The sequence below is a fragment of the Engraulis encrasicolus genome, chromosome 8, assembly GCF_034702125.1.
Source record: "Engraulis encrasicolus isolate BLACKSEA-1 chromosome 8, IST_EnEncr_1.0, whole genome shotgun sequence".
NCBI lineage: Eukaryota > Metazoa > Chordata > Actinopteri > Clupeiformes > Engraulidae > Engraulis > Engraulis encrasicolus.
In genome coordinates this window covers 10,352,454-10,365,107 of record NC_085864.1, presented here as the reverse complement: position 1 = coordinate 10,365,107, position 12,654 = coordinate 10,352,454, and the positions used below count along the sequence as shown (strand labels likewise).

The 12,654-nt window shown below is 44.7% G+C and overlaps 1 protein-coding gene across 1 annotated transcript in view; it reads right to left on the bottom strand.

Annotated features, from left to right (window-relative positions):
• lrfn1 (leucine rich repeat and fibronectin type III domain containing 1) overlaps nt 1–12,333 on the bottom strand; it is a 55,582-nt gene extending 43,249 nt beyond the window's left edge. Inside the window, exon 1 of the mRNA XM_063204302.1 lies at nt 12,268–12,333. The gene's annotated coding sequence lies outside the window, so the exon portion shown is untranslated. The remainder of the gene's footprint in view (nt 1–12,267) is intronic.
• Between the last annotated feature and the right edge of the window lie 321 nt (nt 12,334–12,654).

The window sequence follows — 12,654 nt, the reverse complement described above, 5'->3', positions numbered from 1 at the left end:
CATACTTAAATATGAAGTGCTTGGAAGTGTATGGTCAAATATCTCATGTCACTGTACATTTTAAATAACGTCTAATTACACACGAAAAGCAGAATGTTAAAAAAACAAGTGTCACGCACAGTTCTGGAAGTGTCTCTTTAAACACCACTCTCTCCCATGTATAGAGTGCCTCAGCCACAACATGATAGAAGTTGATCCGACTTTTATCTACCGTAGGAACCTCTGCAAAATCGCCTTCAATATTAGCTGGGGTATTAGCAGCAATATTGTACAGTTGGTAAAGTGTGACAGAGTCACCAGGGCCCCATTTATCCAGGCGGCCCACACAGTCCAATTTATGTAGATACATATGGCTGGGACAGGAATGGGTCCACTGGAGCTGATTGTGCATAGGGCCCACAATTTGCTGCTACGCCCCTGAATATCAGCAGCCTTCCACCAACGCAAATTAAAGACTCGGGCCTCTCCAAGTTCTTTCACCACGTCTTCCCCGACCTTGCTGTAGACAGCAGGTATTCACTCATCAGGCCGTGCCACTACGGTGAAAGGAACTGACCTTTGCCGACGTCTCTTCTGATGAAGATGAAGCCTTGTCCACTCTGTGCCCGATTACTGAGGGATTTCCTAAACTCAAATCAAGTTTCTGCAGCGATGGATTTGTCAAAAGGTTCGCGCTCTCCACTGACCTTTCGGCTTTTGGCCATAACCCCAGTAAACCTGGCACAGCTTGAGTTATGAATCTGCACCGTCTGCAGCAATATTTGGGGAAGAGATGCACTAAAAAAGTTGAGGATGTCTCCATCCATCACTTGCTGAAAGTTGAAAAACTTAGGAATATTTTCATGTACTGTTTATCTACCTAGGTATGTAATAATGTTCCATGTGTTGGGATGCAATGGCAAGTTTGACAATTCAAATGGCAAATACTCCTTTGTTGATGCTGACAACGTCAGTAAACTTTGTATATTTTTTATTGAAAGTGTGTAGTTCCTTTTTAAAGTGAAGTGAAAGCCCACCTGAGAAACTCCAACTCCCATTATCATTGTGACACAGCACTCCACAGCATACAAGTGCACACTGCACACAACGAAATCACAGTTATGCCTCATCTGTGCGAGGGGGCAGCCCTCCGAGGGTGCCCCAAGGAACAGTGTGATGAGACGGTACCATGCTCAGGCTACCTCAGTCATGGAGGAGGAAGAACCCTGGTTAATTACTCCCCCCAACAACCTGCCAGGTATAGAGTTGAACCAGCAACCTTTGGGCTAGAAGTCTGACGCCTTAACCGCTTACCCATGACTGCCCTACTGTCGGGTCAGACTAAATTTGAGCTTGGTTTTATTCACGTCTAGCATACGCTACTGAATGTAGGCCTGTTTAATGAATGCATACGGTATGTAATATTCAAATAAGATAGCAAGCAAAGAGAGCCATGAGAGCCGGCGAAAGAGAGGGATGCCCTGCAGACAAGCCTGATTAGAAAATCACCTTGAGTGTTTCAGACACATACTCCAACAGACTCTCATGAATATGTGCATCCATTGTATTGCATTACATTATTTGAGCTGGGGAGAGGTGAGTCATTTGGGGAAAAAGCAACCCAAAAGGTCCACGAGCGGAGAGAGGAGTGATTTTAATCAACTTTGGCATGCTAGTTTCAGTAATGAAAAGCCTCATTCTGCAGACGAGACTGTTGGAGGCACGATTTGTTTGTTGTTGTTGATAATTTGGCTTTGTTGTTTTGCACCCCCACAATTTAATATCTATTATTTTGCAGGGTTTTTTTCTCTTTTTTTTCGCACCCTTCCATGAATTGCTTCACCCACAGATTTGAACACACACACACACACACACACACACACACACACACACACACACACACACACACACACACACACACACACACACACACACACACACACACACACACACACACACACACACACACACACACACACATCATGAAGAGTAGCATTCCAGCCTGCAAGCAAGGTCTCAATTAATACCATTTCATCTTCATAAACAAAACAAGCCTATGAGGCACTGGGCAAATTAAAATGATACATAGACTCGGGGCTGTTTTAGGCAATTGATTTCCATTTTGGTTAGAGTAAAAACAGCTAAAGATATGTTCATAAAGGTCTGATGTGTGTAACGCACATCCCTCTTGGTAGGGATGAGAAATAACAATGCCATATCTATTGGATTTAATGTCATGCAGGATAAAAAAAACAACAACAATAAAGAAAAAAAAAGTGGTGTTCAAAGATTAGGTGATATAGCTCAGTGTGATGGGGACATGGTAAGTGCTAAGTTCCAAACTGACTTAATTTTTCTAAATATGAATGATATAGTGCTTCTGCATTTCTTTGAGTACTCAAATTGCTTTACAATGTATATTCCTAACATTTACCCACTCAGGCTGCTATTCACACACCGGTCAGTGAGGCTGCCACACAGGGTGTCAACCTGTCACCAAGAGCAATTTGGGTGTCAATCCTCAAGGACACTTCGACGGGGTGAGGCAGAGTGGTGCTCTTACCTGCCACCTTCTTGTTGCCAAACAGGCATATCACTGCCCCATGTGGGGGATTGAGCTCCCATTCAAGTACATTGTGAAATGTAAAGCTAATGTGAACACATCGAATTGTTACTGTGAAAAGTTGCAGGTTTGTGAACGTACAAAACCAATCGTGATGATAATGGACAACAAAATGCTCCACACTTTCATTTTGTTTCCATCCTTCCATTCTTTTTGCAAATTACAATGTGAACTGCTAAACCAATTGAACCTACTAACAATAAAAAATGCCTCTATTGTAGGGTAACTTGCTTGAGGGGAATCTTGCTTCTCTATCTACATGTGGTTATGGCTGAGCCTTTTATTTTTAGCCCATTTGAAGCTATTTTTTATGTCTGAAAACAGATGGCACACATTTTTTTCTTATACAAAAGTGAACAAAGTCATTTCAAACACAACCCACTATGGTAGTATCATTGCCAGAATGAACTAAGAGTGTAGGAAATGATAACTTTTCTGCTGCAATAGTCACTTGACTCACATAGATGAATGATAAAATGTGTGAAATTACGGGTAAGTCAATAATGAATGAATGAATGAATGAATGAATGAATGAATGAATGAATGAATGAATGAATGAATGAATGAATGAATGAATAAAAGAATGGGCATATGGATGGATGGATGAACAGATGAATGGATGCATGGATGAATGTGTAAAAGACAAAAAAAAACCCAGAAAACTGCATTGCCTTTCTCTTTACTTGTCCTTGAGAAGCAAACCACATCACTATTAATTATGATGGATTCTCATTGGAAAAATTAACCAACAGAAACATTCATGACCTCTATCCTCCCAACACACAACACAGTTCTACTTCATTCAGAAGCCACCCTGCCCAAGCTTTACACTTCGCCCCTCATTTAAAACCAGGGCTTTGCTGGTGTTACACACAACACTGTGTTTACTTTAACTCAGGATCCCTTCCCAGAAAGTGTTACCAATCGATTCCATTTGACTTGAGTTGATGCACTGCCTAAATGCCACTTTCTAGGGGCTTATGGCAAGCACAACACCTCCCACAAACAACTAACTGGCTTACGAAAGCCCCCATCGTCTCCTTCCTTCCCTCCCCTGGCCAAACTCTTACTCCAGCTGCCCCAATCTGACTAAAACGCCCCTGGGAGATCATGCTTACCAAACAACATCCACTGCCAAATGTTGACTGGATGTGCACACATGAACACAAGGCACACCCAGACATATGCTGTGCACCATGCACACTCAATACACACTAAATACAAATACACACTCAAAAGCTAGAGCATACACATACACACACACAAGCACGCACGCGCGCACACACACACACACACACACACACACACACACACACACACACACACACACACACACACACACACACACACACACACACACACACACACACACACACACACACACACACACACACACACACACACACACACACACACACACACACAGACTTTCTCTCTAATTGAGGACAGCTCATACACCACAACACAGAGACACACAGACATACATACAGACACACACACACACACACACACACACACACACACACACACACACACACACACACACACACACACACACACACACACACACACACACACACACACACACACATACACACACACACACACACACACACACACACAATCGCATGGACTTACAAAGCAATCATTAGCGCCAAGTTTGCCCACTTTTCGACGGGCGCGCATGAGAACACCCTCTTGTATGGCCAGTCAGCTTTCCACACAGATTTAAAAACATCTGAGCTGCTCATCACCATGCTGCACACCACCATCACCACCACCACCACCTGCACAATCGCAGGGTCAGGGCCGTTTCAAGGTATTTGTGTAAACTTAGAGTAGAGTCTCAAGTAGAAATATATACAGTATATACAGTACATGCATATGTTTTCATTACCATTTTGCTAACACACAAGCATACAATAATGCCTCTGCATGAAAGGGTTATGGCCTCCTCATGGAGTCCCTGCTTTATTCTGGGGGGCCCATTACTGTGACTGCCTTTACCCATCCACTACAACCCCCCCGGTGCCACACACGCCAAACACCAGTCGCTTTCCACTTCCGACCTCCACTACTTAGTACAATCAGGGTGGAAAAAAACTACATAACGACGAAAGACGAGCCTCCTTCTCATTAGATCCTTGTCACTATGGAAACAACTCCCTAACAACCTCGCATCGTGGCGCCACTTTGTGTGGGACGCCTCCCGGGGAGCGGAGTAATGAGACAGAATTCTTTTTCTTTTCTTGTCCTTCACCTGCAGGAAGGTGAGGGAAGGTGTGTGTGTGTGTGTGTGTGTGTGTGTGTGTGTGTGTGTGTGTGTGTGTGTGTGTGTGTGTGTGTGTGTGTGTGTGTGTGTGTGTGTGTGTGTGTGTTTGTGCGTGCGTGCGTGCGTGCGTGTGTGTGTGTGTGTGTGTGTGTGTGTGTATGTGTGTGTGTGTGTGTACAAGTGTTTGCATGTGTGTGTGTTCATGACGTGTGTGTGTGTGTGTGTGTGTGTGTGTGTGTGTGTGTGTGTGTGTGTGTGTGTGTGTGTGTGTGTGTGTGTGTGCGTGTGCGTGTGCGTGTGCATGTACGTGTGTGTGTGTTTTTGTGTGTGTGTGTGTGTCTGTGTGTTTTGTGTCTTTGCAGGCGTCTCCACACTCATTACAGTGGGTCAGCTGAACCACATCAGGAGAGAGTGTGGGATGTAAACAAGATCTTGTGACACGAGGACAATAGGTAGGCAGAGTTGGAATAATGAAATTACCAAGAGTTAGTAAACAAGCACAACAACTCAATAGATAACCATGGCCCTCTTAAAAGTAGCAAGAACATTAGAAAAATCTCCCACATCTTTCAAGATGTCATACTGTATGCAATTCACTTAAGAATCCAACTATAAATAAACATATTTCTAAATTCGTAAAAATGTGTATAAATAGCATCTGTGCATCTGTGCAATCTGTGCAATCTTGCACGTTCTAAGCATTACTTATTGAGCTAAGAGTAATGTTCATGATATTATCTTGCATAATATCTCCGTCTAATGCTGCATACTGTCATGTTGCACCCGTTATGATGTTGTGTGTATCGGCTGTATGCAACTCACACCTTGAATTTATTATCACAGAGCTGAGACAGATCGAGCAAAGAGCAATCAATACCAAGTGTTCAAATGTATTTTCCTCTTCACAGTAAGAGATACACTACAAAAAAATCGTACAGTTCAAACCTCTGCAAAGCATGTAAGGTTTACACGTGTCACTACGCCCTGTTGGTTACTGTATTTTGAGGGACCACTAGTCACACACACTTTTGTGTCACACTGTGTGTGTGTGTGTGTGTGTGTGTGTGTGTGTGTGTGTGTGTGTGTGTGTGTGTGTGTGTGTGTGTGTGTGTGTGTGTGTGTGTGTGTGTGTGTGTGTGTGTGTGTGTGTGTGTGTGTGTGTGTGTGTGTGTGTGTGTGTGTGTGCGCGTGTGCGTGCTATTATCCTCACTGGAGGACAGCGAGGGGATGAATCCGTGTTCAACCCAGTGCTTGGCCATCGCTCACAACCAAGCATCAAGCTGTCCCACTAAACGCTTACACTTATTTATTTTATTTCGCTTTTTTTTCTCTCCTCTATCCCCAGCTCAACAATTTTCTCCTTCGAGAGGGCAGGACAGTGGGGACAGTGGGGGATGAAAAAAAAAACATCTGAAGGGAGCCACTGTCTGGACCGGGATGAAACTCAGGGTGGAATCCTTCGAAGCGCACAAATCTTCCCCGGCGTCCTCACCTGCTGTTGCCGTGTAGATAAGACATCCCCAATGCCACACCGAGAGTGGACCCTGTTGTCACCTGAAACGGCCCGATAAACTGTTGAACCGTCCGTGGGACTGAAATCACTCACCTACACTGACCGTTCTGGGCCAAATTGATCCATTTTTTCTGGTTTCTTTATCTGTTTTTTTACAGGAGATTAAAGGGTTTTATGGCAGGCTGCCTGTAGTCCGTAGAGGTCAAACCTGGACAATGTGTATCTGCTGGCTGATGTTACAAAGGTGATGCTGTCGCTAGCAGCCAGTGGTGCTAATTTTAGCTAAGCGCCTCTGCTGCATGGTTATGAGGTCACACATTTTTCCTTTTTTTAATAAATGATTTTTTTAAACTCTTTCTTTCCCCATTTATTTTATGAATGCAAAGTTGTACACACTGTGCATATGCTAGTATATACAGTAGGTGTATAAGTGTATAAGTAAATGAGCATTCTTTGTACAGGTTTCTATACTATTCTGCTGTAAAATGTGCTGTTTTCTACTCATGCTTCTCTGCTCCTCCAAAGTAATAATCACCCAAATGTTAAAATAAGGGACTGTGGTCAAGGGACTTTTGTTGGGAGGTAGGTTCGAATCTGAATACGAATTTTAGTCAGGAAAAATTACATTCTTGTTTTCTTTTTCTCAAAACTGCTGAAGATTTCAATGGGGATAGTGCATTATGTGTAATAATGTGCATGCTCATTACGATATGAATTATTAAGGTAGTGAAATAATATACCGATAGTATGTATAATTCACATCTTGCAGCTGTTCTTGTCTTCATCATGCAAATTAGACAAGTACACGCTATATCAGCACAACAGTTGAGAAAGCCGTAATGACCAAGGACGCTGAGATCAAAGCGTAGCGAAACTCCACCGCTTATATAACCGAGCCAAGGAAAAATGTAAGATAGTCCATCACTCAGAATTCATTTACTATTGTTGACATTTTAAAATTAATTTGTTACCTGTCTAGCTATTCCCCAGTCTCGACACAAGAGTGGCACACTACAGACCCTGACTAATGTAACATAATAAGAAAAAACATTTTGGAGGAAATGAAGGGAGGAGGAGAAGTTTAAAAAAAGAAAAAAAATGTGTTTCTGAATCAATTAAGACACCTTGTTGGAGCGTGATATGGCTAAACAGGGTAGCTGTTGCAGGCAAGGCTTGGCGTGGAAAACAAGAAGGCTTTTAAGCGTCACATCAATCAAGCTCTTTCTGCATTCACAGGGCCGTGCGCGCTGAAGGGCTTTGCCTAGCAACACAGGGTATCTCACTCAGTTGCCGTAGAAAGCAGAATGAGGAGAGAGAGAGATGGAGATGAGGAGGGAGAGAAGGGGTTGGATACATACATGGCCGCCAGAATGAAAAGACCAAGACATACTGTATGACAAATGTGCTGGGCTTAAATATACATGTATACACATTTTTTTTCCGGAGAGTTCTCTGAGCAAATAAATGGGTCTATTCACCGTGCATTCTCGCATGCTAGCTATTTCAGCAAGAATTGTTTCAGCACATGAGAATTGCTACCCATACAGTAGACACACACAGCCACACCAAGATATGCAAACTGCAGTGTGGAGAGACAAATATAGCATCATTAGATGCTTCGGCTCATTCATCACATCTGAATCTGTCCTTTTTGTAGTTCTTAACTGCGTTTGCCTCGGACGCATGTGTTTGTAGAGGGGACAGTGTGTGGAGAATCTGGGTTGCGTAAACAAGAAAAAAAAAGAAAAGATGGCGAGCTCTCTGTGTTCCTCCTGGGAAAATCAGCTGTAGACTCTCTTCATAGGACACACACACACGCATACACCACACTGTGAAGACATGACGGGAAGACTTCAAGACAGGGCCCTTACATAGGATGGCATAAAATGCATTGATGGGTGGGAGTGGGGTGGACGTTTGGATGGATGGAAGTAGGGAACTTGGCTGCAGAGAGAGAGAGAGAGAGAGAGAGAGAGAGAGAGAGAGAGAGAGAGAGAGAGAGAGAGAGAGAGACAGAGACAGAGACAGAGACAGACAGACAGACAGACAGACAGACAGACAGAGACAGAGAGACATTGACAGAGACAGAGACAGACAGATGGGCAGTGGGGAGCCAGAATGACGGTCGGGCAGCACGATAGAGAGAGAACAGAACGACGTGCGGGGGTAGAAATAGAGATACAGGGGACAGAACGACATGAGGGGGAAGGGAGAGGAGGAGAAAGGCGGCAATAAGGGAAGGACAGCAGCGCAACTAGCAAACTGACACAGACTGACTAATTAGTATTGCTCCGTTGTCCTTGTAAAGAGATGGGCAGCATCCAGGAGACAGCGGACAGAATGAGAGAGTGGAGAGGCAGAGGGGGAGGAAGGGAGAAAGCGACAGAGAGAGAGAGAACTAGAGGCAGATGCAGACGGAGAGAGATGAAAAAAGATAGTGGAAGGGAAAGGCAGAGGGAGAAGGAGAGGCAGATGTAGAGGGAGAGAGAAAGACTGAGAGAGAGAGGGAGAGGAAGAAGGGAGAAGAGGGAAATGCCAGGCAGTCGCCACTGCCAGGAGCACTCAACAGAGACAACCAACAACTAAAGCAGGGGACTCACCATTAACACTCTCGCAAAAACAGATCTGAAAAGCCCATGATTAGTCTTCTACCGATTTCACCCCCCATTCTTATTGCCAAGTTTCACACATTGTTTTTGTTTGTTTTGTTTTTTTCTTCTCGGGCAAAACGTGATAGCATCCCCCAGATTACGCTTTATTGCTTGATTTTAATTTGTCAAAAGCACCCTTATCTGCCCAAAGTAAAAAACAGAAGCCTTACCAGTCAGTCAGCCGTCACTGGAAACGGGCCAGAACTGGGCTCTGGAGCGAATCCAGGCGAGCAGGCATCTTCGCAAGGGCAAGATTATCCCTTCTGAGAGTTTCAAAGGCACTGGCTCCCTGACTCTGCCTAGGCCCAGGCTTTCAAGCCAAGGCTGGATCCACGGCAGCTGCTTACTCGCTGCCGGCGATGGAGCCTATTTAACACAGTCCGTTTTTTTTGTGGTGCTAATTCAACAGCCCTTTTTTGCTGAAGAGCGTCAACGTTTTAACACCCGTTGTGCTGGTCATACTCTCTAAGTGTTGAATTACCGTACCACTGCAAAATGTAATTCTGTTTATGCAACAGCAGAAGCCGTAGCAGTAGCGGTAGTAGCGGTAGCACCACCACCATTATTGGCGACGGTAGTAGCAGCAGGAGCTGTAGTAGCATCAGGGGTACTGTGGAAGCCTCCAGGCCTGCAGAGAGCTAGAGTTCCTATATTATTGTGGAGGAGGAAGCCTGCGGATGCCTATAAGACGAGGAGAAGCACCAGCCGTATAGTAGCTATAGCAGCAGAAGTTGTAGCAGCAGAGGAGTGGTGCATCTCTCCATAGTTGCAAACTATGCTATCTGCTTTGTTGTTTGCAAGGCAACTTCCCATTTGCAACTACCCAAGTTGCTTACTGGCTCACAACTACGCTTTCCATAAACACACCCCAGTATATCTAACCGCAGCAGTAGCAACCACTATAGTGGTAGTTGTACAGCAGCTGGAACAGATGCTCACGCTATCATCAGATTTGCACTCGCTCTGAGACATCGAGAGATATGGACGGGGGATAAAAATGGGATAGATTGGATGAGAAAAGGTGGTTGACAGATTTTTTTAGGGGAGAGAAAAGGGGGAAGTCAGGGGCAAATTGAGAAACGAAAAGAAGTACAATGAGAGGGGAGAGAAAAGTACAGCGTTAGTAGGCAAGGAGAAGAGGTGGGAAAAGAAGAAATGACAGGGAGCGAAGGAGGGAGAGACAGGTTGAAAAGATGAGATAGAGTGGAGAGATAGAGAGAGTGAGAGAGAAAAAAAAGCAAGGGACACAAGAGAGAAAATAATGAATAGGTCTGACAGCCCAGAGAGAAAGGGTGAGAAGGCAAGGAATACGACAAAGAAGAGAAAGAGACAGAGAGACACTCTGGGGAATCGGGTAGGGTTAAAGAGAGGGAGCGGGAGACTATGGAGAGGTAGCTGGGGAGTTGGAGAAAATGGGCACACGGCAGGGAACAGATATAGAAAGGAGGAGTTTGAGGGACGGAGAGATGAATGTAGGGAGAGACAGAGAGAGAGAGAGAGAGAGAGAGGGGTAGAGAGAGAGAGAGAGAGAGAGAGAGAGAGAGAGAGAGAGAGAAGGAGAGAGAAGTAGAGACAGAGAGAGAGAGAGAGAGAGAGAGGGGTAGAGAGAGAGAGAGAGAGAGAGAGAGAGAGAACAAGGTAGGGAGAGAGGGATACAATGGAAAGATGGAGTGAATGAGGAAGGAAGGCAGAGAGAGACCAATAGTGAGGGAGGACAGGCAGAGAGGGAAGAATGGAGTGGAAGGCGAGGAGGAAACAAGGTGAGGGAAAACGGCACAGAGTTGAACAGAAGGATGGTGGAGAGAGGGACGGGGAAAGAGAGAGGGAGAGAAAGAGAGAGGGAGAGAAAAACAAACCAGGTGGCCAGGGGACTGTTCTAAGGCTGTGGCCCCTAGTGTGAGCTACAGTATAGTGCAGAGACAGTTGCAGTTCCCTGACGCTCAGTGCACAAAAAAATATGAGGACATTAGGAGAAACTATTTTTAAACCCATCGCCGAGGTCCTCCCTGAGTTCACGCTGTAGTGAGCAGTAAGGAGGAGGGACGGCTCGGCTCCACTCGACTGCCACACCTCGGTGAAGAAAATGAGGAGGTGCCTCGGATTTCGCTGCTAAATATATCACACAAGCCCACAGGTGAAGAGACAGACGATAAATCAACATCATTTATTTATTGCGGCACTGTCTGTATGGCTGCGTTGGTGTTTTCGTCGCGCTGTTGTCACCGTAATATCCTCTTAAATTCATGGGGTTATTGGATTATTTAAACACACTCTACTGTATATACTGTATTCTTTCATCTTCATTCAATTCCCCTCTGATGTGTTTTGCTTTGATCCATGGGATGATTTGTCTCTCTTGCTCTCTCTCTCTCTCTCTCTCTCTGTGTGTGTGTGTGTGTGTGTGTGTGTGTGTGTGTGTGTGTGTGTGTGTGTGTGTGTGTGTGTGTGTGTGTGTGTGTATGTGTGTGTGTGTGTGTGTGTGTGTGTGTGTGTGTGTGTGTGTGTGTGCGTGTGCGTGTGTGTGTGTATGTGTGTGTGTGTGTTCGTGTGTGTGTTCGTGTGTGTGTGTGTGTGTGGGTGTGCATATGTGCATGTGTGCGTGTGTGTGCGTATGTGTGTGTGTGTGGGTGTGTATGAGTGTGTGCGTGTATGTGTGTTTGTATTTGTGCGTGGGCCCACTTTAATATTCCGTCCTATATTCTTTGGGCATCACAGTGGGATATTATGGTCATGCAAATGATACTGCATTTCAATTGGATTTTGGCATTGTACAGAAAGTGAAATATACAGGCAGCCTTTCAGAAAGGGAGAAAGAGGCTAGGAATATGGCCTCTTACAGTACAATGAGAAAATACAGGAAATGGGACCGAGAAATGGAAGGGAATGGAAAAGAGAGAAGAGATGGGAGAGAGAGAGAGAGAGAGAGAGAGAGAGAGAGAGAGAGAGAGAGAGAGAGAGAGAGAGAGAGAGAGAGAGAGAGAGAGAGAGAGAGAGAGATAGAGAGAGGGAGGGAGGGAGGGAGTGGGAGAGGTGGAGAGAGAGAGATGGACCAAGAGACAGATAGAGCGACCGAGATTGAGACCGAACCCAGACCGAGACAGAGAAGTGAAGCAGAGACTAGAGACTTCAAGGCAGATATATAACATATACGAAGAACTTGCGAGGCACTGAGAGGCAAAGACAAAAAGATGTAGAGAAATAGAGGACAGGAGGTTATAAAGGAACTCACCAGAGGGCAAACTCAGGCTGTTGTCTCTCATCTCACACGAACATCCCCACTCACACTGCCACCCGCTGATATGTTGGGGACTGTCACCTGTAGGAAGATACAACAAACAAACGCACACATTGTGTCAGTCAAGGGAGGCAGATATTTAATTCAAGCCAATACACATCCATTATTTTTGTCAAATTTGTGTTGTTCAAGCCAAAACCCATTTCGGATGCAAGCCAAACTCTTAATTTTGTTTTTACTTTAGCCAAACTCACATTTTCAGCACTATACGTAGCCAATTTCTTCAGAAAGTCATATTTGTTTGGCTTTAACTGCGATAATCAAGATTGTGACTATGTCATTCAAGAGACTGCAGATTACTTGTTTCATACTGATTGCTTT